This window comes from Phyllobates terribilis, unplaced genomic scaffold (assembly GCF_046119375.1).
Source record: "Phyllobates terribilis strain yellow unplaced genomic scaffold, ASM4611937v1 Scaffold_1__5_contigs__length_1240528914, whole genome shotgun sequence".
Taxonomy (NCBI): domain Eukaryota; kingdom Metazoa; phylum Chordata; class Amphibia; order Anura; family Dendrobatidae; genus Phyllobates; species Phyllobates terribilis.
The window spans coordinates 1154711820-1154729626 of NW_027362761.1; positions in this window are offsets into that span (position 1 = coordinate 1154711820).

Sequence of the window (17807 nt, forward strand, 5' to 3'; positions counted from 1 at the left end):
ATGTCAGTTTCTGGTTATGAGAATGTGTGTACTAACAGTAGTGAACCGATGGAGATTGGATCGGTGGCACCTCGCTCTCAAGAAAAAGACCGTAGATTTTTTGAAGGCTTGTGTTTCTATTGCGGAAAATCTGGTCATTTGATTAAAGGCTGTGAGCTTCGTATGAAGAAAGAAAAAAAAATGGTCAGTCATGCCCGTATTGCCTGTTTAAATTCCAAGGGTGTATTTTTAGCTGCTTCCACGATTGCTCAGGAAAAATTAATGGAATTTCGGGTGTTTGTCGATTGTGGGTCTACTCTGAATGTAATTGATGGGGGATTCTTGGAAAGACTCAATTTAAAACCCGAACCTTTATCATCCCCCATTGCTGTGGTTTCTGTGGATGGTTCCCCTTTGAAGAATATTACTCTCAAGGTCTGTGAATTTCCTCTCACTATTAATGGTGTTCACCATGAGAAATTGGATTTGGTAGTTTTGAATAACTTGCCTTCTCCAGTAATATTGGGATTGCCCTGGTTAAAATTTCACAATCCTGTACTGGATTGGTCTACCAGTGAAATTAAATCCTGGAGCCATAAATGTTATGACAAGTGTTGTAACGGGCGTATTGCAGCTTTGGATAGGGGAGAATTGCCTGTTCCTATTCAGGATTTTTGGAGAGTTTTTTCTGAGAAGGAATCGCAGGTTTTGCCTCCCCATAGAGACTATGATTGTTCTATTGAATTTGTCCCTGGAGCGACTCTTCCTAAAAGTCGTTTATTTAACCTTACTATTCCTGAGAGGAAGGCTTTGGAGGAATACATACAGACAAGTTTGGCCGCCGGTCACATTAGGCCTTCTAAGTCTCCTGTGGCGGTTGGATTTTTTTTTGTAAAAAAAAAGGACGGCGGTTTACGTCCTTGTCTGGATTTTCGTGAGATTAACAAAATTACTGTACGCAATCCTTACCCACTGCCATTGATTCCTGATTTATTTAACCAGTTAATGGGGGCCAAGTGGTTCTCTAAAATTGACCTTAAGGGGGCATACAATCTGTTGCGCATTAAGGAGGGTGACGAATGGAAGACTGCTTTTAACACTCCTGTGGGTCATTTTGAGAATCTGGTTATGCCTTTTGGTCTTACTAATGCTCCTGCATTTTTTCAGAATCTTATTAATGACATCCTTAGACTTTTGATCGGCAAAAATGTGGTTGTGTATTTGGATGACATTTTGATTTATTCGCCGGATCTGGAGTCTCATTGGCGGAGCGTACGTGAGGTATTACAGTTGTTAATGGACAATTCGCTTTTTGCTAAGCTGGAGAAATGTGAGTTCGCTGTACAGAGAATTAGTTTTTTGGGTTACATTATCTCCAGCGAAGGTTTTGAGATGGACCCGGTTAAAGTTCAAGCTGTACAGGAATGGCCTAGGCCTATTGGTTTGAAATCGATACAGAGGTTTTTAGGTTTCGCCAATTATTACAGAAAATTCATAAAAAATTTTTCTAGTATTGTCAAACCTCTGACCGATCTCACCAGGAAAGGTGCTGATGCGGTTCAGTGGTCTTCTGAGGCTATTGAAGCTTTTGTGTATCTCAAGGAGAGGTTCACCTCTGCTCCCATCCTTATGCAGCCTGATGTGACTAAGCCATTTTTGGTTGAGGTTGATGCTTCCTCTGTGGGGGTTGGCGCAGTATTGTCTCAGGATAACGGGGATGGATTACATCCCTGTGCCTTTTTTTCAAAAAAATTTTCGGAGACTGAACTGAATTACGATATTGGTAATCGGGAATTATTGGCTATTAAACTCACATTTGAACACTGGCGCCACTTCTTGGAAGGTGCGGAATTTCCCGTTCAGGTTCTTACGGATCATAAAAATCTGATATATCTTGATGCTGCCAAGCGCCTGAATGCCCGTCAGGCTAGGTGGGCACTGTTTTTCTCGCGGTTTAATTTCTCCGTTACTTACATCCCTGGTACTAAGAATGTTAAGGCGGATGCCTTGTCTCGCAGTTTTTCTCCCATAGTCGGTGCTGAGAAAGAGGAGAACATTTTACAAGAAGGTGTTGTGATAGCTGCTTTGGACTCCGTTTTGGAAGATGAGATTCTTAAAGCACAGGAGAATGCCCCATCTAACACTCCTCATGGGAGGTTGTTTGTGCCTGGGACCTTTAGGAGAGATTTGTTTGTTGAGTGTCACGAATCTCAGTTGGCAGGTCATCCCGGAATCTCTGAGACCAAGAGACTGGTGGGTCGCAGTTTTTGGTGGCCTGGATGGCAGAAGGAAGTCATTAAGTGGGTGCGTCAATGTACTATATGTGCTAGATCTAAGTCCTCACATACTCCTGCTGCGGGGTTGCTTTGTCCTTTGGAGGTTCCCAGTGCTCCTTGGACACATTTGGCTATGGACTTTATAACTGACCTTCCCCCCTCTGAGGGTTTTACTGTCATCTGGGTGGTCGTGGACCGTTTTAGCAAGATGTGTCACTTGGTTCCCTTCGTCAAACTGCCCTGCGCTAAAACTCTCGCTAAGGCCTTTGTCAAGGAAATTGTCAGACTTCATGGCGTTCCTACTGACATTGTTTCTGATAGGGGTCCTCAGTTCGTGGCTCGTTTTTGGCGTGCCTTTTGTGACAGGTTGGGAGTTCATTTATCGTTCTCGTCCGGATATCATCCTGAATCTAATGGCCAGACAGAAAGGAAAAACCAGGATGTTGAGCAGTTCTTGCGTTGTTTTGTGGCAGACAATCAAGAGGGGTGGTCTGAGTTTCTGCCACTTGCTGAATTTGCTCTGAACAATCATACATCTTCTTCTGCTGGTTGTTCGCCTTTTTTTTGTTGTTCTGGGAGACATCCGTCGTTTGGGTCGTTCTCCAAGTTGGGATCTGCCGTGCCTGAGGAGGAGAATTTTTCCGGTGATTTGGAGAGAGTTTGGACGGATGTGCGTGGTAATCTTCAGGAGGCCAACAGAAAATCTAAAGACTACTTTGATAGGAAACGACAGGAGGTTTTGTTCGCTGTTGGTGACATGGTTTGGTTGTCCTCTAGGAATCTGCGGTTGAGGATTCCTTCTAAGAAATTGGGTCCCAAGTTTGTAGGGCCCTTTAAGGTGCTTCAGGTTGTCAACCAATCTGCTGTTAGGTTGGAGGTTCCTACCTCCTGGAGAATTAATCCGGTATTTCATGTCTCTCTGTTAAAAAAAGCTGTTGTGTCGGATGGTGACGCCTCTGCCTCTGTTCCTCCGGTGGTGGAGGACGGGGAATATGAAATTTCTCGCATCCTTAACTCTAGACGGTATAGAGGTAGTTTGCAGTATCTTGTGGCCTGGAAAGGTTTCGGACCCGAGGATAACTCTTGGGTGAGGTCAGATGATGTTTCCGCGTCCAGACTTATCAGAGCGTTTCACAGGAGATTTCCTGATAAGCCTGGTACTAGGGGATCCGGAGGATCCTCTTAGAAGGGGGGGTACTGTTAGAACCTTGCTCTTAGGTTTTTTCCTTTGCTGGTCACATGACCTTGTTGGCCTATTTAATCCTGCTCCGCCCTTCTGGCTTTGCTGGACTTCATTGTATAGCTACTTTCTACCTAGCCTGTGCTCTGTATCTAACTCTGTTAGTTTGCTTGGTCTACGGACCTCAGTGTTCTATATATTTTGTTTGTTTGTCTGTCTGCTACTATTTCTGTTAGGAGGTGTCCCATTTTCCTCCCAGTCCTTAGTACTTGTAGGGATTCCTTCCCCACATCTATAGGTCTCCGTACAGACTAGCTTAGGACTTTAGCAGGTCTGATCGCAGGATTAGGTCCCCTGTTACATCGTAGGGATAAAGCTGAGTTCTATCGTAGGGACAGATCTCCTCTCTTTCCTTAGCTCTGGTAGCAGAACATAACACTTGTACCTTCTACTACCCATCCGGGATCCAGTACCGTCAGCTGGTTCTCGGCAGTGTCTTTGGCACGGGTACTCCCTCCTGCCCAGCCTGGTTCCAGCACGCCAGCTGTTTCCGGGTAGTGTCAACGTCACTTTGCCTCCAATGCGTTGTCCTGTCGTGTTGCGGTCGGGTTAGCTGACTCTATGGTGCCTGCAGTTTAGGTGACTCCTATGTGGGCTGCGGGATCAGGCAATGAAGGCTGGTTCCATAGTGCCAATAGGACAAGCACCCCCTGTAGGACTGTGGGTTTTGGTAACTGCGGCCGGCTCGCGGCCTTGAACTTTTTTTTACATGGGTACCTTCTGCTACCCATCCGGGTTCCAGTACCGTCAGCTGGTTCTCGGCAGTGCCTTTGGATTAGGTGCCTCCTTCTCGGTATCCAAGTTCCACCAACGTCTGCTGGTCCTTGATAGTGCTTTCTGGCACAGGTACCTCCTGCTTAGTAACCGAGTTCCAGTACCGTCAGCTGGTCTTCGGCAGTTCCATTGGCTCTTGTACCTTCTGCTACCCATCCGGGTTCCAGTACCGTCAGCTGGTCCTCGGTAGTTCCATTTGCTCTTGTACCTTCTACTACCCATCCGGGTTCCAGTACTGTCAGCTGGTTCTCGGCAGTGACTTTGGCACGGGTACTCCCTCCTGCCCAGCCTGGTTCCAGCACGCCAGCTGTTTCCGGGTAGTGTCAACGTCACTTTGCCTCCAATACGTTGTCCTGTCGTGTTGCGGTCGGGTTAGCCGACTCTATGGTGCCTGCAGTTTAGGTGACTCCTATGTGGGCTGCGGGATCAGGCAATGAAGGCTCGTTCCATAGTGCCAATAGGACAAGCACCCCCTGTAGGACTGTGGGTTTTGGTAACTGCGGCCGGCTCGCGGCCTTGAACTTTTTTTTACATGGGTACCTTCTGCTACCCATCCGGGTTCCAGTACCGTCAGCTGGTTCTCGGCAGTGCCTTTGGATTAGGTGCCTCCTTCTCGGTATCCAAGTTCCACCAACGTCTGCTGGTCCTTGGTAGTGCTTTCTGGCACAGGTACCTCCTGCTTAGTAACCGAGTTCCAGTACCGTCAGCTGGTCTTCGACAGTTCCATTGGCTCTTGTACCTTCTGCTACCCATCCGGGTTCCAGTACCGTCAGCTTGTTCTCGGTAGTTCCTCAGCTTTCTTGTACCTTCTGCTACATTTCCAAGTTCAAGCTTTTTGAAATGGTTCTTGGTAATCACTCTGGATCTACCTGACGAGGACCCTGAAGACGAGGACCCTGAAGACCAACCCTAAGAAGACGAGGACCCCGAAGACAACGACCCTGAAGACGAGGACCCTGAAGACCACCCCGAAGAAGACGAGGACCCTGAAGACCACCCCGAAGAAGACGAGGACCCTGAAGACCACCCCGAAGAAGACGAGGACCCCGAAGACGAGGACCCAGAAGACCAACCCAAAGAAGACGAGGACCCCGAAGACGAGGACCCCCGAAGACGACGACCCTGAAGACCACCCCGAAGAAGACCAAGAAGATGACCCTGAAGAAGTTGACCAAGAGGACAAAGAAGAGAAGACAAGCACCAAGATACAGAAGAACAAGAGACAGAAAACCAAGAAGCAGAAATACAAGAAGCTGCAGAACAAAAAGCGGAAGAACATTAAGCATAAGACTAAAAATCAGAGCAAAAGATAATATCTAAATTATAAGCAGAAGATGACTAAGCAGTGTATGGGGGTGAGTCCGTTTCTCCTCGTGGTGCCCCTGGAAAAGACCTGCTGCTGCAGGCCAAACTGAACGCGGACAAATCCTGTTGTAAATCTTTTGTGACGGGCAGAACGAAAGGTGTAATGTCCAACCTTTTATAGATAACAACTACAGGAATGCCTGTCACAAATAAGAATATGATGAAGAAGAAGAATATGAAGAAGATGAAGAAGTAGAATATGAAGAATGTAAAAAAAAGAATAATATGAAGAAGGTGAAGAAGAAGAAGATGAAGAAGTAGAATATGAAGAATGTAAAAAAAAGAATAATACGAAGAAGGTGAAGAAGAAGAAGATGAAGAAGGTGAAGAAGAAGAGGATGAAAAAGATGCTGAGGATGATGAAGGAGAAAGTGTGGGAGAAGTAAAAAAGAAGGTGAAGAGCATGGAAGTAGTGAAACATAAATATCTGACAAAATATAAAAATACTTAACATAGTCAATATTTCCGTAACTCAGAACGTCTTAAAAAAAATATTAATTCCTGCTATTCCATTTGATTGGGCTAAACCTCTATGCCTTTATTGTCTCCCCCACCTCCCCCAATACATTCTACATTATTCTTAGTTGTTTTCCTTCATGTAGAATTAACCTACAAGGAAAGAAAGGGTTTATTTTCATTCCGATATTTCTGTCCCATTGACTTGCATTGGTTTCCGGTATCGGAATCGGCGATATCCGATACTTTTTCGGTATCGGTCCGATCCAATCCGATCCGATATTTCCCGATATCGGAAGGTATCGCTCAACACTAGTCGCGACCAATCAACAGAGCGTTGTTTAAATTTGGCGCCAACGTTCGTATTAGTGAGGACCGGGGAGCGGCACTGCCTGTGCGGGTACTTCCGCTGCGAGCAGCTGGGAGATGACCAGCTGCTCGCAGCAGAAGTATTCCGACCGGCAGCGCCGCTCCACGGTCCTCCCTTCACACTTGCCGTCGGGAGATCAGCGGCTCCGTGCGGCAGATGAGCCGCTAACGGCCGCCATCTTTTTCTGAAACCCCGCGTCGCTGATTGGCCACTGCCGGACCAATCAACGATGCGGGATTTCCTGGACAGAAGGACAGACAGACGGGATAAGATGATTATATATATTAGATGTCATTCCTGAGCGGCTCCACCCCGTGTTGCTCCTAATTGGCTTAATCCTGTGAGTTCCTGATTGCACACCCTATTTAAACCTGGCCTGGCACCTCATTCTTTTGAGATTATTGAGCTCCTAGCTTCTAGTCAAGCTCTCCCTTCTCCTGCTGCTTCATACAAGCATTATATTGCTTACCTGTGTACCGATTCCTGGCTTCTCCTGACTACCCTACCTGCTAAATCCTTCAAGATTATACTTCTTACCCATGTACTGATTCCTGGCTTCTCCTGACTATGCTACCTGCTGATGCTGCCACTAGTGGTTGCAATACCACTACTCCAACCAGGTCAGTTCCTAACAGTACTGTAGTTTCTAATTCATATTTCCTCTGAGCTGATCAGCCATGGCAGCCGTGTTTGAGCTTGATGTTGAACAATCCATGCAGCATCACCAAAGTAGAATATGAAGGATTAAATGGCGCCCAAAAAAATAAATCTATAGGATGGCATCCACAGACCTGCTCAGACACAAGAGCAAAAGACAACCTTTTGTAGCTGATGAGTGCTATTGTTAACAGATCTGAAAAGTAGCCCATTTATTTGGCTCAATAAGAAATTTAAAAAGGTTTTCCAAAAAAGAAAACTCCTTTACGTTCTAGATATTTTGTCAAAGAGCGTTATGCTGCAATAAATAATTGCTTATACCACCTTTAAGACAGTTACTTTTTAGCAGGACACAATTATGTGTCATGGAAAGGAGTTTTCCATTTTTAGAAAAGTGGACCCCAAACCTATCCTGTCATGTAAGACAACAAAATTAGATATTACTCAGTATCCCTGGGACCTGGGTTACCAACCGTCCAGAAATTCCAGGACTGTCGTTCCGCGATTTTTTTTTTTAAACTGAAGAAACTTGTACAGATTATTTTGACTGTAATGATCATTATTTTACAGTTTACATTGAATGCAGCTGATGTTTTCATATCAGAATTTTGGGCTGCAGACAAGGATCACTTATAATCATAATGATTTATTATGGTTTTCCAATGTCCTTAAAAATTATTGTCTGTGATTTTTTTGTTAAGCTGTCCAGAAAAAACAAAAAATCAAGATGGCAACCCTGCCTGGGACCTGCTGGCTCTCCACTACTGCTCCAGTCCAGTTTTGGCATCTCGCATCACCGCTGCAGGCAATCACTGAGCTCAAAGGCTAGGTAGACAGCATGAGCCACTGAGGCCAGTGATTGTCTGTCGACATGACGTCACCGCTGTAGTCAAAACACTGAGACTGGAGCATCAGCGGTGAACTAGAGCGGGATTCCGGAAGGGTGGGTACTGTCTGATTTTGTTATTTTACATAACAGGAAACATTTAAGGTCCACTTTTCTGGAAGTGACCTATTTTGGGCCTGCAGGATACACATTTTATTAATGCATTATTTCAAGATTAATAATATTCTTAATTCTTTGTTTGCTACCTAATCAATCTATTCTATAAATGAATGCAAGCTGCTAATTAGTAATGTCAGTAAACTCTTGATTTGTGCTCCCAGAAGACGTCCCCATGAGCTATCCTATGTATATTTATTTTCATTCTGTGCATCAATCACCAAGTATTAAAAGATTATCCAAGTTCCCAAATTAATATAAACTAATCTAGTCCAATAAAAAATGCATAACCTTTAAGAATATTTTTAACCATAAGTTTCTTATTTCCCAGTATATTCCAACTTCCAAGCGACGATCCAAAGTATTGTTTATGAATATGGACCAGAAATCTGCTTGTACAAACACTAAATGCCAGTAACATTAATAATGGTTAAAAAATGTGAAAAACAAAAGGTTACCCTGGAAACTATAAAAAAAACAATGACTTGATCTTCAAATTAAATGCATACTAATGCCTGTCCATATGTTCCTAATTTTGCATTAATTATGTCAAAAATGATATAACTCCCAAATAAATTACATCATTAGCAAAACTTAGTTCTCTATAGGGTAACAGTGCAAGGTGCCAAAATCGGCTTCGTCTTGTTCCCACAGACAATTTTGACAAGTCAACTTTAATTACTTTATGTGCTAGTAACAAGAGGGAGACTGTTCCATAGATTTAGCAGGACTTTTGTATTATCTATAACAGAAGTGCCAAAAAGTATTTTACTTCTTAATCTATTTATAACTTTGCCTACAATTGCTGTTCCCGGAGGTGTAATTGTCCCGGTTCATAAAAGTTTGTTCAGCTGCCAGCATGAAGATGTAAGTAAATTGTAATACCATTGCTATGAGGTATAAAGGTCCCTGAGCTCATATCGAGACTCTTGTATAATAAATTCATGTAAACATTTTATTTCCTGAACAGGACTTCACTTTCAAAGTACAGCACTTTAAAATAAGCCGCACTAGTTTAATTGCTATGGAGGTTTCCTAGTCAAAAAGAAATTAGGTTAGTTCTAATTTATAGAGTTTTTGTCATCTCTTGTTTGCATTTAAAGGGGTTGTCCGGGACTTTAACATTGGTGGCCTATCCTTAGGAGAGGTCATCTAGGTCTGATCAGTGGAGGCAACTTTTCTATGTGTCAACAATGGCCAGAACTGCTCAGTTACAGAGCTGCACATCACAGCTCCATCAATGGAATAGTGGCCGCGGCCGGGTATTGCACATCCAGCCCATATTGATTTGAATAGGTGGAAGATGTGCAGTGCTTAATTGTGGCCACTATGTAATAGATGGAGCTGTGCAGTTCCAAAACTGAGCAGTTCTGGCCACCGCCAACAGAGGAAACAGCTGATCGGAGGAGTGCCGGGTGTTGCACCCCCACCAATCAGAAATTGATGACCTATCTTAAGGATAAGCCATTAATAGAAAATTCCAGGACAACCCCTTTAATCAATACATAGGTATTCAAATATGTATAGCATGCACTAGGATACTAAGCAGAAGGACTTATTGTCCAAATTATCCATCATAATTACATACATTAGATTGAACCTTCACCATATTTAAGGCCCCCATACACATTAGATGCAAGTGAGTCACACCTGCTAATTTCAACGGGACTAGACAATTCTCCGATAGGCATGGGGACCTCCCAAATTATAATATCGGGGAAGAGAAGCATCGGGAAGTTGGAATTTCAACCCTGATCTTATTGTGTTCAGGGAAGATACCCCACTACCAAAGGTGTCAGGCTTTGGTTTTCTCCTCTTCCACCATTGAAGCCAAAAAAAATAAAACTTCTGCAGACCCGAGAGCTCATGTGTATGGGAAAGTTGGGAGACATACAGTAGCTGTCAGCTGGCAATTATCCCATGTGTATGCTTTATCTAGACCAGATTAGCAGGTTCATCATATACACAATGGCCACATTCTTTGAGAGGACTACACCTGTAAAAGACCATTTTTTATGTATTTTTTCTTAGTTATCATACAGAAGCTTCATTATATATATTTTTTCTTTGGCTCAGCTCTCATACCGTGGTGCTTGAAAGTCTGCGAACCCTGCAAACTCTTTCATATTTTTGCATAAATTTGACCTGAAATTGCATCAGATTTTCAGACAAATTCTAAAAGTAGATAAAGAGAACGAAATAAAACAAATGAATCAGAAATATTAGACTTTGTCATTGTTTAATTAAAGGGAATCTGACAGCTGATTCAAGGGCCGCATGTATCAGACACTGGCTGTAAGGTTTCAGCCATGTATGTTTGACTCTGAAACGCTGCGGCATTTCAGAGAAGAAAATACTTTAAAAGCCGCTGGGGACTGAGCCGCACAGTAGACTAGCTGGAAATGCTGTGTACCGCTTGAGTAACATGTCTTTTCCTGCATATATGTATAAGGAGAGACCTGTCAATCACTGGCAATGGGCGGTGAGAAGTCTTTTTGACTAGTCTACTATGCAGCTTAGTTTTAGGCTGAGTGCCTATGATGCGGATTTAATGCATTTCCGCTGCGGCATTTCCGCTGTGGAAACACATTAAAATCGCTTGGTAAGAGGTCTGGGATGTTTCCCAATGATAATCCGCATGTGCTGGGCACATGCTACGGAAATTTCCGCTGCGGATTATCATTGCGGAAAAATCCACAGCACAACCAATTTAGGTTAGATGTTGCGGCGAAATCACGCCCATTGACTTGCATTGAACCACATAATAACATGTATACATGCGGATGTTATGCGGTTCAATGCGCGGATGGTACCCGGGTCTGGAGAAGAGGAGACTCTCCTCCAACCCGGGTACCATAGTACCTGCAAGTTAAGAAAAGAATATAAAGTAAAAAACTTAAAAAAAATTCATAGTCAACTCTCCGACGGCCCCTGGTCTCCTCCCGGCCGCGTGCTCTCTCCTCGGCATCCCACGGTGTACTGGATGGACCTGCGGTGATGTCATTTAGTCAGCTGATGGTCACGCGACCACTGACGTCAGCGGTCAGGTGATGGTCCCGTGACCATCAGCTGACTAAATCATGTCACCGCAGGTCCTTCCAGTACACCGTGGGATGTCGAGGAGAGAGGACGCTGCCGGGAGGAGACCGGGGGCTGCCGGAGTGGTGAATATAAGGTTTTTTATTTCTTTTTACCTTTTAATTATTTTTCTTTAATTTAGATGCAGCATTTGAAGTAGATATTTCCTCTAAGTTGGTCACACAATATAAATCTATGCCAGTTGCATGAATTTATATTGTGTGACCAACTTGTCTCAAGCCTTTTTCCAAGTGATGCTCAAATTCGCTTTAAAAAAACGCATGCATAAACGTATGTAAAAACACTTGAAAAACACTGAAAAAAGGCATGTAAAATCTGCATGCGTTTTTTCTGCCAAGGAGATGTAGAAATGCTCAGGAAATTTCTGCTTCAAATCTGCATCGTGGGCACATAGCCTTAAAGTATGTCTTTCTCTGAAATGCCGCAGACATAGATAGCTGAAGTCATACAGCATGTGTCTTATACAGTATATGCTGCCCATGAATTGGCCAGAATGTATTAACTGTCTGGTTCCCTTTATGGAAGATTATCCAATATCACATTTGTATGAGTAGCAATAGTTTGTGAAACCTAGTATTAGCAAATAATGTGAAGATGAATTTAGAGTTTGGTGTTTTGAGCTAATTGGATGACAATTAGGTGTTTGTGCGACCTGATTTATTTAAAGAACAGGGATCTACCAAAGTTTGATCTTCACTATACGTTTGTGGTAGTATATCATGACATCTGATATTTTATGAAAACATTGTTCGAGTCGAGCAAATTGGAATGCTCGAGTGCTCGACCCGAGTAATGAGCCCAATGTAAGTCTATGGGAAACTCGAGCATTTTTCAGGCAGCTCCCCTCAGCGGTCTGCAGAGGGACTAAATATTACCCAAATCGATGGGAACAGTGCTCAAATGAAATGGGAACAGCATGGGGAAGACCCCTGGAAGCATTTCTGACTCCCAGGTCACTGCTGTCAACAACGTTGTCGGAGGTATTACGCCACTTTTACAGACTCACAATAAAACATAAAAAAACGAATCCAAAATGGATTTTCCTGGGAAATATGTTAAGGAACATCCTTTCCAGGGTAATGACTTGTATATAAGGCAAAATAAATAACCAAAAACAAAAATGCTCCTCCACACCTTGGGCTATGTTCACACGTAGCGTTTTTGATGCGCTTTTGCACTTTTGCATTGCTTTCAATGGAGAAAAAACATTTACCAGTAAATGTCATTTTAACATTTTGCTACCTTATCAGGCCATGTGGTGTGTGACACATCATCAGACACATCCTGTTTCATTTATGATGGAGGGACTCTGAAAGTCACAAAGCCTATTTTTACAAGGCCATCAGGCGGCCCTTACTATTCTTAAAGGGCCAGCAGTCGGCTATGCTTTGTTGTTCCCATTATTAAGGAGTGGGTCTCCTATACCGTTATTGCATATGCAGTGACTGCAATGGCTGCCAAAAATTTGGAGGCACTCCAATGCCCCTTGCAAGAGACGTAGAGGTCAGCGATCCTCCTAAAAACAATGTTCCCATTAATAGGAAGTGTGTCTCCCATACTGTTTACCTATGCAGTGAAGCAACGGCTGCCAAAAATTTGGAGGAACTCCAATGCCCCTTGCAAGAGACTTAGATATGTTGATATGGTACATATGGTGGCGATATTGTGGTGGAGGATGAGGATGCGGAGAAGGAGGAGGACAAGAGAAAATAGACAAAATCAGGAAGTGTATATCCATGTCTGGGTGTGAGGGTGACTACAGAGGTGCATGGGAATAGAGTTAGACCTCCCAAAAAAAATACACTGTATTTGCGTTTATGTTACGCTGCTATCATTCGGTGGTGTTGAGAAGTCTGGCCCAATCCAGCCCTTGTTCATTTTTATAAGAGTCAGCCTGTCAGCATTTTCAGTTGACAGGCGGATGCGCCTATCAGTTATAATTCCACCAGCAGCACTAAAAACCTGCTCTGACAAAAAGTTAGCGGCAGGGCAGGCCAGGACTTCCAAGGCATAGAGAGCAAATTCATGACACGTGTCCAGCTTGTTTACCAAATAATAAGGCACAGAGGAATCACAGAGGACGTTGGTATGGTCTGCAAGGTACTCCCTCACCATCTTCCAAAACTTTTCCTTCCTTGGGAGAATACTCCGCGCCTCAGGGCCTGTGCGATGGGAGGGTCTGAGAAAACTCTCCCAGAACTTTGACAGTGTTCCCCAGCCTCTGCTGGATTGCATTTGTGTCTCTCTTGCCTGTACTCCTTGGTTGTCCAACATACTGTGACCTCTGCCGGATGGGAATTTTTTAAATAATTTCGCAACAAGGGCCTTTTCATGCTGCCCCATTTTATTAGGCCTGTACTGCAAGGGAATAAGAGACAGAAAGTTCTCCTTGTAGCATGGGTCATGGGAAAAGCAGCGTAACATAAACTCTGGCACAATGTGTGCCAGACTGCAAAGCGGCAAGACTTCCATGTCCTCACCAAGAGGATGACTGACCATGCTCTCCTCCTCATCTTCCTCCTCCTCCCTGTACTCAGGCCATCCACGCTGAACAAACAGTATGACAGTTGTGCAGGTAGTACCGTCTATAGCACAGGAGCTAGCTTCTGTTCTTTCTACTCCTCCTCCTCTTCCTCATTGTCACCCAATCCATGTTGGGATGAGATGAGGCTGGGCTGTGTGGAATCACCCTGTATGGTTTCTTGCTCCATCTCATCGTGCTCTGCCTGCAATGCCTCCTCTTTGATTGTGAGCAGCGAGCGTTTCAGGAGACAGAGAAGCGGGATGGTGATGCCAATTATGGCGTCATCGCCCCTCACCATCTTGGTGCAGTCCTCATAGTTTTGAAGGATGGCACAGATGTCTGACATCCATGCCCACTCCTGAGCTCTTATGTGCAGAGGATGACCTGAATGCCGACGGGCATGTGGAAGATGGTACTCAACAACTGCCCTGTGCTGCTCACAAATCCTTCCCAACATCTGCAAGGTTGAATTCCAATGCGTAGTGACATCGCACAACAGTCGGTGAGCTGGAAGCTGCAAATTCTGCTGAAGCACGGCAAGGGCGGCAGAAGCTGTAGGTGACTTTCAAAAAATGGGCACACACGTGGCATACTTTGAAAAGTAGCTCAGGCAGATCCAGGAAGGTTTTGAGAAACTGCTGAACCACTACTGACCACATGGGCCAGGCATGGTACGTGTGTGAGTTTGCCTAGCTTTAGAGCTGCCACCAGGTTCCGGCCATTGTCACACAAGACCATGCCTGGCTGTAGGTTCAGCGGTGAAAGCCACAGATCTGTCTGCTCTATTACAGCCGTCCATCAACAACTCTTCAGAGGTGTGCAGTTTTTTTCGTAAACATAAACAGTGCTGCAGTGCTTCGAGCTTCCGACTGATGTGGTCATTTCGGAGATGGAGGCTGATGAGGAGGAGGTGGTGCAGGAGCTGTAGAATGTTGGGACAACCCTGATTGACCCCGGGCCTGCAATCTTCGGCGTCAGGAGGGCGTGTTCCGTCCCAAGATCCAACTAGGTCCCGGCTTCCACTACATTAACCCAGTGTGCCATCAGCGAGGTGTACAGTCCCTGGCCACAAGCACTTGTCCATGTGTCTGTGGTTAGGTGGACCTTCCCAGTAACTGCGTTGTTGAGGGCACGGCTAATGATCTGAGACACGTGCTTGTGTAATGCAGAGACAGCACACCAGGAGAAATAGTGGCGCCTGGGGACCGGGTACCGAGGGATGGCCACCACCATCAGGTTGTGGAAAGATTCCGTCTCCACGAGTCTAAAAGGCAACATTTCAAGTGCAAGCATTCGATAAATGTGTGAGTTTAGTAGTGTGACCTGTGGGGCGTTGACTGCTTATTTGTGCTTGCATTCAAACGAGTGGGGTAAGGACAACTGAACGCTGCGCTGGGACTAGGATGTGGATGGTGACGGTAATGGTTGCAAGTGTGCAACGACAGGTGCAGGGCAGGAGGCATCTTCGTTTGCGCCATGGACAGGGGACTGGCGTGCATGCACAACAGCGGAACAGGCAGTGATGTCACCCGCAGACACTGTTTCTGGACCCTGGTGTTTGGCCCACCTAGTTTGGTGTTTTGCTGTCATGTGCCTGATTATGCTGGTGGTGGTCAGGCTGGTAGCTTTTCTGACCCTGCTGACGTTGGCCTGGCAGAGGGTGCAAATGGCCTTTTTGGGGTTATCTGGACAGTCTTTAAAAAAGAGCCAGACTCTTGGATGACTTAACAGTTGTACTGGCAACTTCCCTCCTGTTGGTGTTCCGGGGAACAGTTGCCTGCCTGCGTCTGCGGCCACTCCACTGCTTGTTCCTGCCTGTTGTGGTGCTACACCTCCCTCCCCCTGTGTGCTGCTGTCCTCGCTATGCATGTCACCTTGCCAGGTTGGGTCAGTGACAATCTTCCACTACGTCGTCGTCCACTTCCACACCCAGGTCCTCCTCCTGACATTCTGGCAATTGTGTCTCTTCATCATCCACCTCTTGCGACAGTAATTGCAGTTTCCCACCATTGCCTTAGTGTAACCGTTTCTGCTCAAATATTTGGTGCAATACAAAAGGAATTTGGCACTCAAGAAAAAATATTTTTATGCAACGTAAGATTTTATTATAGAAGATCCACTTATTTTACAAATGGTTGATGTTTCAGACTTTAATTAGCCTTCCTCAGAACAGTACGTCCTTCTATGAGGTATGTAACTTCAAGAGTAGAAAAACAGAGAATAACGCCCAAGGAGAAGAAAACACCTACATGTAGAGAAAAGGCGCATCTGCGATTGCTGCTCCAGTCTATGGAGCTTCATTCTCTGAATGGCAATCCATACACTGGACCACAGAGAAAGATCTTGATGTGGACTACAGCAGATTAGCGTGGATTTTTTTATTTCTTTTTTTTAATAAACGGGAGAAAGAGGGAAATTGTTGGGGAGGTTTTTTTTTTCAAATAAAGGACTTTTGTGTGTTTTTTATTTCTTTTGACCACTAGGTTAGTAATGGGGGTGTCTGACAGACGCCTCTCCATTACTAACCACTGGGCTTGGCGTTAGCGCCAGCTGCTGACATCAACCCCAAAGCTATAACCATGATTGTCATGATTGTCAACACACTAAGGCAATTGGGAAGAGCCGAGGCTAAGCACCAGAATTGGCACATCTAATGGATGCAACATTTATTGGGTGGCTGTGGGCTGGTCTTATTAGGTTGGGAAGGGGCCAATATCCATGGAGCCTATTAATATCAGCCCGCAGCTGTCTGCTTTGCCTTTGCGGATTATAAAAAATAGGGGGAACCACATGTCGTTTTTTAAAATGATTTATTTCTTTAACACAGTTTAACAGGCAGAGTCACGTGGTGTGTCGGCCAATCACAGCCATACCAATACTTGGTAGAAGTGGCAAGTAACAGGTGTAGGCAATATGAAAATCACATCTGAAACCAGATAAAAAGGACAGAAGTTGACTCAATCTTTGCACTGTGTGCCACACTAAGCATGGAGAACAGAAAGAGGAGAAGAGAGCTGTTTGAGAACCAAAATATTCTCCTCACCTCAGCTACTCTTCTGATCATCTGATAATCTGCACCTCTTCTTACTGCTGCCGTGCACTGGAAACCTGGCCATCTCCAAACTATCCCTAGGCATGCATAGGGACAGCCAAAGGCACCTCTTCTTTCTGCTGCCATGCACTGAAAACCTGGTCATCTTCAAACTAGCCCTAGGCATGCATAGGGACAGCTAGGGCCTACTCGTGGCTAGAAGTCACAGCCTAGAGTGCAATGTCGTTGCAATCTTATGATGTGTAAGAGGTTTTAGCATCCGGTGGCAGTAAAAAGAGGCAATGAGGCGCATACGGGGGAATCCGTGCAGCAGAGGTGGCCGGGAGATAAGTGTTAGAGGAGTATTTTTTTAACCTTTGGCTAGCCCTTTACAGTTTAGCAAAACGGAAGTTGTGCGATCGCTATCTTGCTGAATTTGCGCCAGACGAATGACAAAAAAATCTGCATTCTGGAGAATACTTATTTTTTGTAAAATTGGAGTAGAATTCAATTCCACTTGAATGAAGTCACCCAACTTTACTCATGACATTCTGCAAAGTGTTTGGAACAAAATTATATTTACCGGACATGCAGTATTTATTCTTTATATTATATACATGTTACTTCATCCTCGTATATAAGTGTAATTTAAAAATGAATATTTTCTTTGTGGTGTTCTTTATTTGTCTACCAAAGGAAGAATAGTTGCATATTATAGGACAACCAGTAAACAACAAAAGTATAAAAAATAAATATTACAATACAAATGATCTATAATTTCATATTCCCAATATTATACACACATAATTTATAAAATACATCGATGGTAGACACAAACAATGAAACAGAAGGCTATCTGAGTGAAAGACAAGGAGCATTGAAAGTGCATAAGGATTAATACCAACTGTACATGGTACAAAAATAATAATATACAAAGATAGTATACAATGTAATATAGAGTGGTAATATACAATATTCTTGCAAAGTAACCAAAGATTCAGGTAGTAGAGATGATAGAATCTTTTGAAATTTG